The following is an 18341-nucleotide window of genomic DNA, read 5'->3' as shown; positions in this document are numbered from 1 at the left end:
CAGGCATCTTATGCCTACACACCGGGGTCCTGATTTTTTCCCGCCCTTTCTGCCGCCATTTTGGGAAGGTCAGGCGGGGTGCCGCCCGAGCCGCCATTTTGAGAGTGCGGACACACTCAAGATGGCGGCCTCTCTAGGACCCCGGCGGATAGGCGTTTACATAAAACGCCTGTCCGCGCCCGCCGCGCCCTCACGCCCACGGCACCGCGGACCGCGCGGCCGTTGTCGGCACGCTCTGAAACGTCCGGGAAAATTGGCGGCGAGCGGATCGGCGTCGGCGATGTAATCAGGCATCTTATGCCTACACACCGGGGTCCTGATTTTTTCCCGCCCTTTCTGCCGCCATTTTGGGAAGGTCAGGCGGGGTGCCGCCCGAGCCGCCATTTTGAGAGTGCGGACACACTCAAGATGGCGGCCTCTCTAGGACCCCGGCGGATAGGCGTCTACGTAAAACGCCTGCCCGCGCCCGCCGGCGCCCTCACGCCCGCGGCACCGCGGACCGCGCGGCCGTTGTCGGCACGCTCTGAAACATCCGGGAAAATTGGCGGCGAGCGGATCGGCGTCGGCGATTTAATCAGGCATCTTATGCCTACACACCGGGGTCCTGATTTTTTCCCGCCCTTTCTGCCGCCATTTTTGGCAGGTCAGCCGGGGTGCCGCCCGAGGCGCCATTTTGAGAGTCCCGACACGCTCAAGATGGCGGCCTCTCTAGGACCCCGGCGGATAGGCGTCTACGTAAAACGCCTGCCCGCGTTCGCCGGCATAAAAATAAATATGCATAAATATAAACATAGACATAAACATGCACAAACGTTAACCTGCATAGACATAAACATAAACATAAACATAAACATAAACATAAACATAAACATAAACATAAACATAAACATAAACATAAACATAAACATAAACATGCAAAACAATAATAATAAATATAAATATAAACATAATTAGAAATAGAAATACAAACATTAATAAAATCAGTGAGAAATGGGGTAAAATCAGTGAGAAATGGGGGGGAAAAACCATGAAAAATGATGGAAAAATCAGAGAGAAATGGGGGAAAAATCGGTGAGGAATGGGGAAAAAGATCAACGAAAAATTGGGAAAAATCAGTCAGAAGTGGGGGATAAAAATCAGAGAGAAATGGGGGAAAATTCGGTGAGGAATGGGGAAAAAGATCAACGAAAAATTGGGAAAAATCAGTCAGAAGTGGGGGATAAAAATCAGTGAGAAATGGGGGGAAAAGTCGGTGAGAAATGGGGAAAAAATCAGTGATTAATGGGCGGGAAAATGCATGAAAAATGGGGGGAATAATTCAGAGAGAAATGGGGGCAAATATCAGTGAGAAATGGGGGGGAAAATCAGGAAATATCCATGAAAATTGGGGGAAACATCCATGAAAAATGGCGGAAAAAATCAGTGAGAAATGGGGAAAAATGGGGAAAAAGGAGTGATAAATGGGGGAAAAAATCAGTGAGAAATGGGGAAAAATGGGGAAAAAATCCACGAAAAATGGGGGGAAAAATCCATGAAAAATCAACGGAAAAATCAGTGAGAAATGGGGAAAACATCATGGTGAAATGGGGAAAAAATCAGAGAGAAATGGGGGAAAATCATTGAAAAATGGGGGATAAAAATCAGTGAGAAATGGGGGGAAAATGGGGAAAAACATCAGTGAGAAATGGGGAAAAAAATCTTTGATAAATTGGGGCAAAAATCATTGAGAAATGGGGAAAAAAATCAGTGAGAAATGGGGAAAATTTGGGATAAATCCACGAAAATTGCGGGAAAAAATGCTTGAAAAATTGGGGAAAAAAATCCGAGAGAAAATCCCCGGGAATCCCCGGGAAAATCCCCCCGGAATCCCCGAGAAAATCCCCCGGAATTCCCCGGGAAAATCCCCCTGAATTCCCCGAGAAACTCATCCCGGAATCCCCGTGATAATCCGTCCGCTATCCCCGAGAAAATCCCCCAGGAATCCCCCAGAAAATCTCCCCGAAATCCCCGGGATAATCTCCCCGGAATCCCCGAGAAAATCCGCCCCGAATCCCCTGGAAGATTCCCCCGGAATCCCCGAGAAAATCCCCCCGGAATTCGCCGGGAAAATCCCCCCGGAATCCCCGAGAAAATCCCCCCAGATTCCCCGGAAAATCCCCCCGGAATACTCTGCAATATCCCCCCGGGAATCCCCGAGAAAATCCCCCCGGAATCCCCGAGAAAATCCCCCCGGAATTCCCTGAGAAAATCCCCCCGGGAATCCCCGAGAAAATCCCCCCGGAATTCCTCGGGAAAATCGTCCCGGAATCCACGAGAAAATCCCCCGGAAATCCCCGACAAAATCCTCCCGGAATACTCGGGAAAATCCCCCCGGATTTCCCGGGAAAAATCCCCCCGGAATCCCCGGGGAAATCCCCACGGAATCCCCGAGAAAACCCCCCCGAAATACTCGGGAAAATCCCCCCGGAATCCCCGAGAATATCCCCCCGGAATACTCGGGAAAATCCTCCCGGAATCCCCGAGAAAATCCACCCGGTATCTCCGGGAAAATCCTCCCGAAATCCTCGAGAAAATCCCCCCGGAATCCACGTGAAAATCCCCCGGAATACTCGGCAAAATCCCCCCGGAATCCCCGAGAAAATCCCCCCGGAATCCCCGGGAAAATCGCCCCGGAAAACCCGAGAAATTCTTCCAAAAATTCCCTGGGAAAATCCCTCCGGAATCCCCGAGAAAATCTCCCGGAATCACCGAGGAAATCCCCCCGGAATTGCCCGAGAAAATCATCCCGTAATCCCCTAGGAAATCCCCCCGGAATTCCTCGTAAAATCACCCCGGAATTCCTCGTAAAATCACCCCGGATACCCCGGGAAAATCCCTCCGGACTCCCCGAAAAATTCCCCCCGGAATACTCGGGAAAATCCCCCCGGAATCCGCTGGAAAACCCCCCGGAATCCCCTGGATAATCCCCCCGGAATCCCCTGGATAATCCCCCCGGAATCCCCGATAAAATCCCCCTGGAATCTCCAGGAAAATGCCCCGGGAATACGCGAGAAAATCTCCCCGGAATCCCCGAGAAAATCCCCCGGAATCCCCTGGAAAATCCCCCCTGAATCCCCGAGAAAATCCCCCCGGAATCCCCGAGAAAATCCCCCCGGATTCCCCTGAAAATCCCTCGGAATTCCCCGGGAAAATCCTCCCGGAATCCACGAGAAAATCCGCCCGGAATCCCCGGGAAAATCCTCCAGAAATCCCCGAGAAAATCCCCCGGAGTCCCCGGGAAAATCAACCCGGCGTCCGATGGAAAATCCCCCCGGAATCCCCGAGAAAATCCCCCGAAATTCCCCTGGAAAATCCCCCCGGAATCCGCGAGAAAATCCCCCCGGAATCCAGGCGAAAATCCCCCAGAAATCCCCGTGAAAGCCCCCCCGGAATCCCGAAGAAAATCTCCCCGGAATCCCCGAGAAAATTCGCCCGTAATACTCGGGAAAATATGCCCGGAATCCCCTGGAAAATCCCCCGGAATCCTCGGAAAATGCCCCCCGAATCCCCGAGATACTCACCCCGAGATCCCCGGGAAAATCCCCTGGAATTACCAGGGAAAATCCCCCCGCAATCCCAGGGAAAATCCCCCCAGAATCCCCGCGAAAATCGGCCCCGAATCCCCTGGAAAATTCCCCCGGAAACCCCGGAAAATCCCCCCGGAATCCCCGGGAAAATCCCCCCGGAATCCCCGAGAAAATCCCCCCGGAATTCCCCGGGAAAATCCCCCGGGAATCCCCGAGAAAATCCCCCCGGAATTCCTCGGGAAAATCGTCCCGGAATCCACGAGAAAATCCCCCGGAAATCCCCGACAAAATCCTCCCGGAATACTCGGGAAAATCCCCCCGGAATCCCCGGGAAAATCCCCATGAATTCCCCGGGAAAATAATCTCGGAATCCCCGAGAAAATCGCCCCGGAATCACCGAGATAATGGCCCCCGAATACCCGAGAACATCCCCCGGAATTGCCCGAGAAAATCATCCCGTAATCCCCGAGGAAATCCCCCCGGAACACTCGGGAAAATCCCCCGGAATTCCTCGTAAAATCACCCCGGATACCCCGGGAAAATCCCTCCGGAATACTCGGGAAAATCCCCCCGGAATCCCCGAGAAAATCCACCCGGAATCCCCTGGAAAATCCACCGGGAATTCCCCGGGAAATTCCTCGCTGAAACCCCTGGAAAATCCCCCCGGAATCCCGGAGAAAATCCCCCCGGAATTCCCCGGGAATATCCCCTCGGAATCCCCGGGAAAATCCCCCCGGACTCCCCGAAAAAATCCCCCCGGAATACTCGGGAAAATCCCCCCGGATTTCCCGGGAAAAATCCCCCCGGAATCCCCGATAAAATCTCCCCTGAATCCCTGAGAAAATCCCCCCGGAATCCGCGAGAAAATATGCCCAGAATCCCCGATAAAATCCCCCCGGAATCCCCGGGAATATCCCCCAGGAATCGCCGATAAAATCCCCCCGGAATCCCCCAGAAAATCCCCCCGGAATCCCCGACAAAATCCCCCCGGAATCCCCGATAAAATCTCCCCGGAATCCCTGAGAAAATCCCCCCGGAATCCGCGAGAAAATATGCCCAGAATCCCCGATAAAATCCCCCCGGAATCCCCGGGAATATCCCCCAGGAACCCCCTATAAAATCCCCCCGGAATCCCCCAGAAAATCCCCCGGAATCCCCGACAAAATCCTCCCGGAATACTCGGGAAAATCCCCCCGGAATCCCCGGGGAAATCCCCCGGAATTCCTCGGGAAAATCGTCCCGGAATCCACGAGAAAATCCCCGGAAATCCCCGACAAAATCCTCCCGGAATACTCGGGAAAATCCCCCCGGAATCCCCGGGGAAATCCCCACGGAATCCCCGGGAAAATCCCCCCGGAATCCCCGGGGAAATCCCCACGGAATTCCCGAGAAAACCCCCCCGAAATACTCGGGAAAATCCCCCCGGAATCCCCGAGAATATCCCCCCGGAATACTCGGGAAAATCCTCCCGGAATCCCCGAGAAAATCCACCCGGTATCTCCGGGAAAATCCTCCCGAAATCCTCGAGAAAATCCCCCCGGAATCCCCGGGGAAATCCCCACGGAATCCCCGAGAAAACCCCCCCGAAATACTCGGAAAAATCCACCCGGAATCCCCGAGAAAATCCCCCCGGAATACTCGGCAAAATCCCCCCGGAATCCCCGAGAAAATCCCCCCGGATTCCCCGGGAAAATCGCCCCGGAAAACCCGAGAAATTCTTCCAGGAATTCCCTGGGAAAATCCCTCCGGAATCCCCGGGAAAATCCCCCCGGACTCCCCGAAAAAATCCCCCCGGAATACTCGGGAAAATCCACCCGGAATCCCCGAGAATATCCCCCCGGAATACTCGGGAAAATCCTCCCGGAATCCCCGAGAAAATCCACCCGGTATCTCCGGGAAAATCCTCCCGAAATCCTCGAGAAAATCCCCCCGGAATCCCCGGGGAAATCCCCACGGAATCCCCGAGAAAACCCCCCCGAAATACTCGGAAAAATCCACCCGGAATCCCCGAGAAAATCCCCCCGGAATACTCGGCAAAATCCCCCCGGAATCCCCGAGAAAATCCCCCCGGATTCCCCGGGAAAATCGCCCCGGAAAACCCGAGAAATTCTTCCAGGAATTCCCTGGGAAAATCCCCCCGGAATTCCCGAGAAAATCCCCCGGAATTCCCTGAGAAAATCGCCCCGGAATCCCAGTGAAAATCCCCCCGGAATCCCCGGGAAAATCCCCCCTGAATCCCCGAGAAAATCCCCCTGAAATCCCCTGGATAATCCCCATGGAATCCCCTGGAAAATCCCCCTGGAATCGCGGGGAAAATCCCCCCGGATTTCCCGGGAAAAATCCCCCCGGAATCCCCGATAAAATCTCCCCGGAATCCCCGATAAAATCCCCCCGGAATCCCCGGGAATATCCCCCAGGAACCCCCTATAAAATCCCCCCGGAATCCCCCAGAAAATCCCCCCGGAATCCCCGACAAAATCCTCCCGGAATACTCGGGAAAATCCCCCCGGAATCCCCGGGGAAATCCCCACGGAATCCCCGAGAAAACCCCCCCGAAATACTCGGGAAAATCCCCCCGGAATCCCCGAGAATATCCCCCCGGAATACTCGGGAAAATCCTCCCGGAATCCCCGAGAAAATCGACCCCGTATCTCCGGGAAAATCCTCCCGAAATCCTCGAGAAAATCCCCCCGGAATCCACGTGAAAATCCCCCCGGAATACTCGGCAAAATCCCCCCGGAATCCCCGAGAAAATCCCCCCGGAATACTCGGGAAAATCCCCCCGGAATACTCCTGAAAATCCTCCCGGAATTCCCGAGAAAATCCCCCGGAATCCCCGAAAAAATCCCCCCGGAATACTCGGGAAAATCCCCCCGGAATACTCCTGAAAATCCTCCCGGAATTCCCGAGAAAATCCCCCGGAATTCCCTGAGAAAATCGCCCCGGAATCCCAGTGAAAATGCCCCCGGAATCCCCGGGAAAATCCCCATGAATTCCCCGGGAAAATAATCTCGGAATCCCCGAGAAAATCTCCCCGGAATCACCGAGATAATGGCCCCCGAATACCCGAGAACATCCCCCGGAATTGCCCGAGAAAATCATCCCGTAATCCCCGAGGAAATCCCCCCGGAACACTCGGGAAAACCCCCCCGGAATTCCTCGTAAAATCACCCCGGATACCCCGGGAAAATCCCTCCGGACTCCCCGAAAAATTCCCCCCGGAATACTCGGGAAAATCCCCCCGGAATCCCCGAGAAAATCCACCCGGAATCCCCTGGAAAATCCACCGGGAATTCCCCGGGAAATTCCTCGCTGAAACCCCTGGAAAATCCCCCCGGAATCCCGGAGAAAATCCCCCCGGAATTCCCCGGGAATATCCCCTCGGAATCCCCGGGAAAATCCCCCCGGACTCCCCGAAAAAATCCCCCCGGAATACTCGGGAAAATCCCCCCGGAATACTCCTGAAAATCCTCCCGGAATTCCCGAGAAAATCCCCCGGAATTCCCTGAGAAAATCGCCCCGGAATCCCAGTGAAAATCCCCCCGGAATCCCCGTGAAAATCCCCCAGGTATCCCCGATAAAATCCCCCTGGAATCCCCTGGATAATCCCCATGGAATCCCTTGGAAAATCCCCCAGGAATCCCCGAGAAAATATGCCCGGAATCCCCTGGAAAATCCCCCTGGAATCGCGGGGAAAATCCCCCCGGATTTCCCGGGAAAAATCCCCCCGGAATCCCCGATAAAATCTCCCCTGAATCCCTGAGAAAATCCCCCCGGAATCCGCGAGAAAATATGCCCAGAATCCCCGATAAAATCCCCCCGGAATCCCCGGGAATATCCCCCAGGAATCGCCGATAAAATCCCCCCGGAATCCCCCAGAAAATCCCCCCGGAATTCCGCGGGAAAATCCCCCCGGAATTCCCGAGAAAATCCCCCCGGAATCCCCTGGAAAATCCAACCGGAATTCCCGAGAAAATCCCCCCGGAATCCCCGGAAAATCCCCGCGGAATTCCGGTCCATTTCTGTAGGAGAATAGTTTGTAAGGATAGTGCAGAAGGCACTAGTTGCCAACGAGTTACAGCTGTAGTGATTAGCAAGGAGTGGAAACAGCCTTGCCTGCCCAGTGAGGCTGGTTGTTATAAAAGCGTGGGTCAGCTGGCTGCCAGTTTCACTAAGCACAGCTCCAGCTGGAGGTGCAGAGCCTGCTGCAGTGTGGGCTGGAGCCTGCTGGCTGTGCTGCGAGGAGGAAGGGACACGTGGCCGTGCAAGGGATGGACAAGGTGAGAGGATGCTGTGTGTGGGACAGACAGGCTCAGGTGGCTGGGGAAGGGACAGGCTGGGGTTTAGCCAGTCGTACAGAGGAGAGGAGGAGTCGGTGCTGTGTGGAGCTGCCTGTGAGAAAAGGAGTCAGAGTTGCCTCAAAGAAATCTGTGGAGAGAAGGCATGAAAAGTGTGTAATGAAAGACTAATGTTGGTGCCTGTCATGTCTGTCTTGATAGAATTGCTACACGTTTTCTCGGAATGCTTGAATTTAGACATAAAATGAAAAGTTTATTGTAAGAAAGGAATGCATTTCTCACCAAAGTGGTGTAGGGTGGGGGATCACAACTCCCAGATGGCCTGGAAGCGGAACGGCCACAGGGGTTACTGTAACTGGGCCTCCAGTACCAAAGCCCCAGTGGGTTTAAAGGCTAGAGCTGGGCTGGGATTAGCACGGGCTATGCAGCTGGGCTCATGCACAGGTCTGTCAGCACTCCTACCCGAGGACAGTCCCTCACCTAGGGAGAGGTTCTAGGCCTGGAGATGAGGCTGAGTTTGGGAAGGGTGATGAGGACATGGTTAGGGAGGGATGTAAATGCATATCAAAAGACTTAATTTTGAGGGGTGGCAAGCATGAGCTATAAACCAGTAAGTATTTACAGCTAAAGGCTGGAGGTGGGGGCTGTCTGAGGAGGACAGGACTGTTTAAGGCTGAAGTTGGAAGAGAAACCTTGGTGAAGCTTTTGCGTTAGAAACGGCCTCACCTGCCAAATCAGATTTTTGTCTTCAGGATTGCATGAGTGAGGATGCCACAGCCAAGGAAAAGGTTCAGGTTTGGGAGGCAAAGGCGAGTTAGGCAGGGCTGCAGGGCTGGGGCTTGGCTGTTTCCATACTGCTCAGGGCAGCAAAGGGTAGCTGGCTCACTGGGCCTTGGATCTAGAACTCTTTCTGGAACAAGGTGGAGAGCTGAGGTTCATGCAAGGGGCCAGGAATTCTTTGTCTGACTGGAAAATGCCAGAGGGGCAGTGTGTGACTCGGATAGGATGATATGTTCGTCTGGCGAGAGTCACAAAAGAATATTTTGGTTTACTGATAACTGGGCAGCTCAGAAGTTACTACTTGACTTAGTTGCTGCTCCCATCTGTTGCACACATAAACAGAGCAAAGCAGACGAATTCTCTCGGAGCCTGAGGTCTTTGACTGGCCCTCCAAAAATGCTGCCCGCTAAAAAACAGACGTGGGGGAGGAAAGTTGTCAGATACAATAGAGCAAGAAAAGGACACGGGCTTCAAAGTGCCCTCCAGCAGACCATGGAAGTGACCTGTCTGGAAGTGAAACCAGCAGTCTGCTTCCCCAGCCTCCTGGAAGCCTCTAACAGCTACACAGGCAGTGAGGGGAGAGAACAATTCAACCTAAAAATAATTTTCAGTAGCGTTCCGCACTGCTGTTAAAAATCCTGCAACCAGGGAATGTGGTGTGGTGATAACTATTAGGCCTGTAAGTCTGGTAACTGGGGCTTTTAGCTCAAACATCTCGGTATGGCTACTTTGAGCCTTGTAAAAGCTGCATTAAGTCCAATTTCTTGGGTAGTTCTACTAGCTCTAGCCTTGCTTTTCATCCCCTCAGTAACAAAGCAACTCCCTCTCGAGAATGTTATTTACTTTCCATATGATGTGCCTACCGATTTCTGGAATTGCAAATGTCTTTGGATACATGCGTAAATTGAAGTTTCAAGAAAGCTGTCAAGCTAAAACAAAGGCTTGCCATAATGCAGAAGAAAATGTTTTATGGAAGAACTGAGAGGTCCCTACCTGGGCATAGAATTTGCTATACTAAGGTGTGTTCCAAACGGATCTGCCATCTAAACAAGCAGAAAAATAGTTGGAATGTAGTGAGTTCAATTTAACTATTGCTAGAAATAGGAATTATTAGCAGAGCTTGGAGCATGATATCACTAGCAGCAGTAAGACGCTTTTAGCTTGCTTCTCATCAATTACTTGTAAAAAGCATTTGTACCTAGTGTGTAGCAATTAATATTTCCCCATTTTCTTCCCCCCCGCCCCCCAGTCTCAGGTACTCCTTTTATTTTACCCTTTTCTGTCTTGTAACATCACCTTCCTTTATTTTATTCTATCTTCTGTTCTCAGAACATCGCAGCATCCTCTGTCAATGTGAAAGCATTTGTTCATCCTGTCTTGGAATGGCTGTCAATGTTGCCCTCTTCTGGATCACTTTTTTTTTTTTTTTTTTTTTTTTTAACAAGATGTTGCTAAATGTCAGGAAAATTAATCCACAAACACCAGCGGTTTATGTCCAAAAAGGAAACGGAGGAGTCCTTTTTGCTTTATTCGAATAAAGGGAGAGGCCATGGGACATTCCCCTGGGATCTCTCAAATTTTTGGAGGACGCAGCCTCCTTTTTATCCTATTTTCCCGGCCGCATTTCCCTCTCTCTTTTCCCATTGGCTGAGGTACTTGAGAGGCACAGACTTCCCGGAACGCCTGATACCTGAAATTCCCCTCTAATGTATAACCCTCCCTTTTAATTTTTAATTCTTATAGAATTCATAGTTTCCCCCCGTTGCTTCTTTCATCTTTCGATATCCAATTTCATTTATCAGCAGCCCTGCAGTTTGTTTGTAAAGGCAACTATCTCTTTCCATTCATCAATCAGTGGAATCCATCCCATTGTTTCTTTTATCTCTCAGTGCTAGCCTTATCTACAGGCTGATCCACAGCTCATTTGTAAAGACAAATTCAACATTCCTCTCAGCTAATAAATGAGAAGTTAGCTGAAAAAAGTAAAAAGTGGATTTTTTTTCTGGTGTGTGTCGGACAATACAGTGGAGAGAATTTGCGGGAGGATGATCGAGGATATCCTATTATAATATCGTTCTCGGACATTTTACTATTTTAGATCATCAGTTGTATTCTGAAAGAAATCTATTTTAATGATATGTGTACGTTTGCACGAAGTTATAGTTAAATATAGCTTGCGGCTGGGCTCTTTAATGAATAGGGGTACTTTTGGTTTTAATTCAATATTTTATGCTTGTGGTGTGTAGTGTGCTGATTTATTTTTTAATGTTATTTACTACGTGCGCTTTTGTTTTTGAGTGAAGGTAACTTTCTGGATGGCTTTGTATTTGAGGCAGAATGAATTGAAGTAGGTTTTTAAAACTGATTTTTCATATGTACGATGGGGAGTTTAGTAGGGGCAGCTCTGATGGTGGGGGCTTGGTTGTTAATTTTATCAGACGGCTTTTGTTAGATACAGCTTTTAATTCTGGGAAGTTTTGTTTTTCTAATGTCGTGCTTTGAAGGTGGTTTTCGAGGATGTATGGTATAGCTTTATTTTGTTTGTAGATGGCGTATGATAAGGGCTATGGTCTATTTATCTAATGCCATGTTTTTTCATTCAGGTGTTGATAAGGGAGTTCTTGAATGGCGTTTTGTGTTGTTTTTGTTTTTGGTGGGGCGTTGTTTTTAAAGGATACCTTGATAAGGTTTGCCGATGGCGTTCTAGCCTGTAGCATAAGGCATAGGGTAGTTTTTGAATTATTTTGTGGTGGCTTTGATTCTTGCCAGTATGTAGTGTTTGTTTGAGGTAATGCTGTGTAGCTAATTTCTGTTTTCTTATTAATATTAGAATTGGAGTGTTGTAGTATATGGGCTGTTATTATATCCTAGGGGTTCTATTTATTTGGTTTGATTGTTTTCTAGTTATGGATAATTTTTATCAAAAAACCATTTTCAGAATTTCAGGCGTGACACAAAAGAACACTCAGATTGCTGGAAGGGAAACGTGTGCCCAGATTGTCTCGAAGCAGTGCTGCTGTCGGTTCTCGTTCAGTCGTGTCTTCTGAAAATGAGACTGTTGTATTCATTGCGCTGTGCTAAACACTTGTCATTCTCCCAATGCCAGGAAACAGATGAAGCTTGAAGAAAGAGGAAGGAATTTGGAAGCGTACAAACAAGCTGAGAAGAGGTTCAGAGATCAGGGTGCTCACTGGCAGCAGGGGCTGGGGGTTAGGGCTGAGCAGGAGCAAAGCCGGAGCACATCAACCTCACCTCGTGTTTTCTCGGGGGCTTTATGGCCCTGGCAAGAGAGAGATGTTCACTGATGAGTCCCAGGCCGAGCCGTGAGCACAGCATGTTGTGTTGGAGCTGGGGTTTTTTTTTGAGACGTTCAGCAGCCACACTCTCTAGTCAAGAGTCCTGAGGTTTGTTGCTGCTCCACTTTCATCCTCATATCCAGCTTGCAGCCCTTTTCTTCTCTCTGTCCTGTGTGTCTTTTGTGTTCCTTTCTTGTCCTGTGTGCTCCCCATCCCATTCCCGTTCCCTACGGAGGGGGAGGGTGTGGAGACTGGGGGCTCCGACGTGGTTTGGGGCACCCCAAGGTCCCTGGGAAAGGGAGCCGGGCTGCGCTGGAGGAGCAGGTGAGTCGGGCATGGGGGGGGGGGGGGGGGGTGTCATGGTGGGTGCCAGAACATTGAGAGGGAGGGGTGGGTGTAGAATGCATGAAAAACAGAACCATAAAAAATAGCTAAATATAGTCTAAAAGGAATGTTTAAATGCTTTTTATTTGGGTAGAGGCACGGTTTTTATAGCTAATATAAAAATAAAATATAAAGAATAGAACTAGATTGGTATACATGTAAAATATAATGAAATCTAAGTAGCAAATATCTATGAAAAATCTAGTGTATAACAGAAATAATGCAAATATAAGAATATGTATAAATATAAAATAGAGCTATGAGAATGGTAATAAGAATGGGGTAAAACATCAGTGAGAAATGGAAAAAAACCACATGAAAAATGGTGGGAAAATCAGTGAGAAATGGAGAAAAATCAGTGAAAAACGGGGGGGGAATCTTTGAAAAATGGGGAAAAAAATCAGTGAGAAATGGGGGGAAAAAATCCATGAAAAATGGGGGAATAAATCAGTGAGAAACGGGGAAAAGTGGGGGAAAAAATAATTGAGAAATGGGGGAAAAAATCCGTGACGAATGGCGGGAAAAGTCATTAAGAAATGGGGGAAAAATCAGTGAGAAATGGGGGAAAAAAAATCCATGAAAAATGGGGGAAAATTTGGGACAAAATCAGCGAGAAATGGGGGAAAAATCAGTGGTAATTGGGGGAAAAGTCGATGAAAAATGGGGGAATATTCAGTGAGAAATGGGGGGGGGGGGAATCAGTGAGAAATGGGGAAAAAATCCATGGAAAACAGGGAAACAATCCATGGGCAATGGCGGGAACAGAGCGAGCTGTTGTCGCTCGTGCTGTGGTGGCCGATGCTGTGGGGAAAAAATAAGTGAAAAATGGGGGCAATAATCAGTGATAAATGGGGAGAAAATCAGTGATTAATGGGGGGAAAAATGCATGAAAAATGGAAGGAAAAATTCAGAGAGAAATGGGGGCAAATATCAGTGATAAATGGGGAAAAAAATCAGTGATTAATGGGGGGAAAAATGCATGGAAAATGGGGGGAAAATTCAGAGAGAAATGGGGGCAAAAATCAGTGAGCAATGGGGAGGAAAATCGGGAAATATCCATGGAAAAATGGGGGGAAAAAATCAGTGAGAAATGGGGGAAAAAATCAGTGAGAAATGGGGGAAACATCATGGTGAAATGGGGAAAAAAAATCTTTGATAAATTGGGGAAACAAATCATTGAGAAATGGGGGAAAAAAATCAGTGAGAAATGGGGAAAATATGGGAAAAAATCCACGAAAATTGCGGGAAAAAATGCATGAAAAATTGGGGAAAAATCAGTAAGAAATGGGGGAAAAAATCCATGAAAAATGGCGGGAAAAATCAGATCGGCGATCGATAGCTAATGCGTGCCTATGGATTAGATCGGCGATCGATTGATCACGACTACCGATCGATTATATCGGCGATCGATTGCTAATGCCTGCCGATCGATTAGATCGGCGATCGATTGATCGCACCTGCCGATCGATTAGATCGGCGATCGATTGCTAATGCCTGCCGATCGAGTATATCGGCGTTCGATTGATCGCGCCTGCCGATCGATTCGATCGGCGATCGATTGCTAATGCCTGCCGATCGATTATATCGGCGATCGATTGCTAATGCCTGCCGATCGATTAGATCGGCGATCGATTGATCGCGCCTGCCGATCGATTATATCGGCGATCGATTGCTAATGCTTGCCGATCGATTAGATCGGCGATCGATTGATCGCGCCTGCCGATCGATTCGATCGGCGATCGATTGCTAATGCCTGCCGATCGATTAGCTCGGCGATCGATTGATCACGCCTGCTGATCGATTAGATCGGCGATCGATTGCTAATGCCTGCGGATCGATTAGATCGGCGATCGATTGATCGCGCCTGCCGATCGATTAGATCGGCGATCGATTGCTAATGCCCGCCGATCGATTATATCGGCGTTCGATTGCTAATGCCTGCCGATCGATTATATCGGCGATCGATTGCTAATGCCTGCCGATCGATTAGACCGGCGATCGATTGCTAATGCCTGCCGATCGATTAGATCGGCGATCGATTGATCGCGCCTGCCGATCGATTCGATCGGCGATCGATTGCTAATGCCTGCGGATCGATTCGATCGGCGATCGATTGATCGTGCCTGCCGATCGATTAGATCGGCGATCGATTGATCGCGCCTGCCGATCGATTAGATCGGCGATCGATTGCTAATGCCTGCCGATCGATTAGATCGGCGATCGATTGATCGTGCCTGCCGATCGATTAGATCGGCGATCGATTGCTAATGCCAGCCGATCGATTGCTAATGCACACTATTTGCACACTCCTTGCACACCCTTTGCACTCGTACAGATGCAGGAGGTTTCTCAGTTCTGGTCGGGGTTTTTTGGGGCGTTCATTCAGGGGGATTTCCTCAAGGATTGGGACACTCCTTGATTCCATCCCTTGCCTGTCTCCCAAGCGCCACCCTGTGGGCAGAGCGCGGTACTGCGCGCCTGCCTCTCCCAAGATGGCGGCTCGGGTGTCGCTCCCCGACCTTCTAACTCTGGCTGCAAAAGGAGGGTGGCACAGCAAGGAGCCCGCTCGCTCTAGTGGGATGCCTGCGCACGACGCCGACACCGATGCCACGGGTGCGATTTTCGGCGGCGTTTCCAATCGTGCGGACATCTCCTTCAGCCCGCTTCGGCCCGGGGAAGAGGGGCGGGGCCGCCAGCGATGGTCCCCGCGCAGCCCGGGCAGGCTCGGGGCGGAGCCGGGGCTTGGCGAGGCGGGGCACGGAGGTCCCGGGGACGGGACCGGGCGGGGCCGGGGCGGTGCTTTAGGGGCGGTCCCCAGTGGTCCCAGGCGGCACCGGGGCCGGGGCCGGGTGATCCCGGAGCGGTACCGAGCTGTGCTGGGGACGGTGCTGCAGGGGCGGTGCCGGGCCCGCCTCAGGGTGATTGAATGCCCAGAAATCGCCTCCTCTGCCCCGTGCTCACACTGAGCTGCGGGCTGCAGCGTGCTGTCGGAGCTCCGCACACAGCACGGATTTGGGCTTCCCCTCCTCTCAAACCCTCTCCCCCTTCTTCCTCCTCCTCATCTTCCTCTTTGTCCTCTGTCACTGCTGAGGCTCTGGAAAGAACTGAAATTCTGCAGGGAGAGATGTCCTCTCGTGGCCCCAGGGACTGCCTCGGCACGGGCCACGAGCGCCTCCGGCCCCTGCCTTCTCCTGCTTGAAAAGATCACCTGGAGCCCGAGCTCGGGGGGGTGAAATCAGCTGAAATCCAGGTAACTCTGTCAAGTGCCCCCAGGGACATCGGCGGGGCTGGGGAATGAGGGTTTGAAACAGCAAATTCTTTGGAATATACACCTGTCCCTGTGCCGATGCTGCTGAGCTTCCTGCCACAGTATATCCCCACTCCATGAGGCGCTGTGAGGTTATGGCAGTGGGAATTGAGCAGGGAATTCGGGGCTATGGGCATAATTCACGGGAGCTAGCAAAGCTGACAGCCAACCCCAAATCGGGGCACAGCACAGAGAACAATCTGTGTGCTGCCCTGTCAGCTCAAGCCCCTGGGCTGGGAAGTATTGGGAGTTAAATGTATGGAATTACACAAATCACAGCAACTGGCATCACCCAGAGGGACAAACCAAGTCCCAAACAATTCCTCCCCAATCCACTCTGGGAAAAACACCCTGTGCCTGCCAGGAGCTCTGACCCTGCTTTTCCTACCAGCTCCTGAGCAGTGTCAGGGCCACCACGACGCCTTTAAAATCCAGATAAACCCCAAATCCTACACAGTGATTAATCCAAAGAAAGTACTGAATTGTTGTCATTAAAAGCTCAAAACTCATTAAGAATTCTATGACAACAGTGTAATGGACTCCCAGGAACCTCATGAATTCTCTCAGTTTCATTTTTGTGTATTTTTACTCCCTCATTTGGCAGCTTGTAAAACTTATCCTGGAATTCAGAGGTCAAGCAGGATCGACTTTGGATTGACCTTCACCTCTGGTCCCACTTTGTGCAAACACAACTCGTGCCCAGGTGGGTGAACTCATCACCTCAGCTTTTCACTCCAGAGTATCCCCTCCTTATTTCCCTGTAGATGAACTCAGATCCACTCCTCACCTCCACTGGTCATCCAAGCGTCCATTCTGTTCCCCACAGGCCCTGGTGGCCCCAGGGAGCTCCCTTGGCCTTTCTCCTGCCCCTCTGCAGCCCGAGGTCGCTACACAAACAGTTCTTGTGTCCCCTCTAAATGACCCCGGGTTTTCTGCTCAATGAATGGCATGACCCGTGCCCACTGCTCATGATTCACCCAACCAAAATCAAGAGCAAATGTTGCTTGGGCTTTAAGAACTTGAAATAACTCTGAAGCAAAAGAAATCACCTTTTTCTTCTGGTTTTTATTTTTATTTTTTCATTTAAGATGCTGGACTTGCCTCTGTGGATGTGTGCTGAGCTCTCACTGCAGGGGACTGTCAGGCCTGAATGGCTGTGAGTTCGTGTTCTTCTCAGTAGGGAATCAGAAATTATTCTTAGACCATAGAATTGTTTTCTGAAACCTTTCCCCTTTCCTCTTTGTGCCTTTGAATTTTTCAGCTGTTCCCTGTTGTCACTTCCCCTGCCTGACTTCTGTGCAGCTCCTAGCTGGGAAAAACTGGGAAAACTTAGGGGGTACAGAGGTGGAATTTTTGGCTGGATTTTTCTAACATTTCTAATTTTGCTGAACTTATTTCCCCAGTGAGAAGAGCACGAACTCACAGCCATGCAGGCCTGACAGTCACTGCGGAAATCTGACACAGTATTAATAAGTAACCTTTCCTGAGAGCAGTCACCACCCCAGTCCTCCAGCCTTGTCAAATGTTTGCAATGAATGGACCCAAGTTCTAATCCTTAATCTAAATTTATGTCAGCTTTTGTTAGAAAGATACCGGACAGTAAATCATACAAGAGAATTTTAAAATTGCACAAAGAATAGCCGGCCCAGACGAAACCCAACCGCCCCCATCAGTGCTCCACCCCAATTTTGGGAGAAACAGTGATACAGTTTATAAATACTCTCCTTCCACACTATTCAGTCCTTCACCGCACATCCCCAGAGAGGAGTCCCTCAGACCTTGCTCCCCTGAACACCAGGAGAGCTGGAGTTTCACCCAGATCCCACATTCCCATGGCAGTTAATCCCAGCAGGGAGGCAAAGAGGAAGCCTGCATCCTCTGACATAGCCCACAGCACGGGCAGCACCAGGAGCCCTCCAGGCTCAGACCTCTGGTGCTGAAGCCTCTGGGCTTTGGCTGATCAAACACCACAGCTCTTGGCAAAGATGGCAGGAGAGTCGTGATTCTTCCTGTCCTGAAAGAGAGGAGGAAAAGAAAATTAAGTCGACTGCAGAAGGATTCCAGCTCTCAACTTCTGCTCTGATTCCTCACTCTGGGGTTTTATCCATGACAAGTGACACCAATTCAGAGTGCCCTTTTCCAGCATTTTTATTCCTAACTATTAAAAGGATGCTCATTTCTCTTATTGTATTCTTTGCTTAATTTTATTAGAGGCATTTTCATCCCAGACCCCACTTGTCAGTTCTTCAATCCTTTAGCACTGGACTTGGCACAAAGGGATACCCGTGGTGCTGCATCACAAGAAATCCCAAAGAGAAACCCCTTCCAAACCTGACGGAGAAAGCTTTCAAGGCACTCCAGAACACAGACAGCTTTTCCTGCCTTGTCAGGCCACACCAATTCTGTCCCATCCACCTGAACTGTGCAGGTGAGGAAAAGGCTTTCCTTGCTCCTCGGGAATCACTGTCTGAGACCACAGATGTCCATCCTGGGCAGCACCTGGAAACAACGTGGGAAAGGCAAAATGAGAGTGTTTTCTATCAGAAAATTACTACTACTAATAAAAATAATAATCAGAACTTCTGGACAAATTTAGTAACATCACTTTGATATGAGAAATACAGGCCATGCCCATCCTTGTAGCCCAGGTGAAAACAGGAAGGAGAACTAGAGGAAAAGCAGAGTCCCTTATTTGATCTCTGGACACAAA

At 50.2% G+C, this 18341-nt stretch overlaps 1 long non-coding RNA gene across 1 annotated transcript; it reads right to left on the bottom strand.

Annotated features, from left to right (window-relative positions):
* Positions 1-16676: 16676 nt before the first annotated feature.
* Positions 16677-18131, bottom strand: LOC148217818 (uncharacterized). Its single transcript, XR_015800718.1, has 2 exons — positions 17963-18131; positions 16677-17645 (listed from the first exon to the last, which is right to left on the bottom strand). It is a non-coding gene; the product is annotated as an uncharacterized LOC148217818 (long non-coding RNA).
* Between the last annotated feature and the right edge of the window lie 210 nt (positions 18132-18341).

This window comes from Sturnus vulgaris, unplaced genomic scaffold (genome assembly GCF_052056855.1).
Source record: "Sturnus vulgaris isolate bStuVul1 unplaced genomic scaffold, bStuVul1.hap1 Scaffold_2157, whole genome shotgun sequence".
NCBI lineage: Eukaryota > Metazoa > Chordata > Aves > Passeriformes > Sturnidae > Sturnus > Sturnus vulgaris.
The sequence above is the reverse complement of the archived record's forward strand: the minus strand, read 5'-3'. Positions and strand labels throughout refer to the sequence as shown.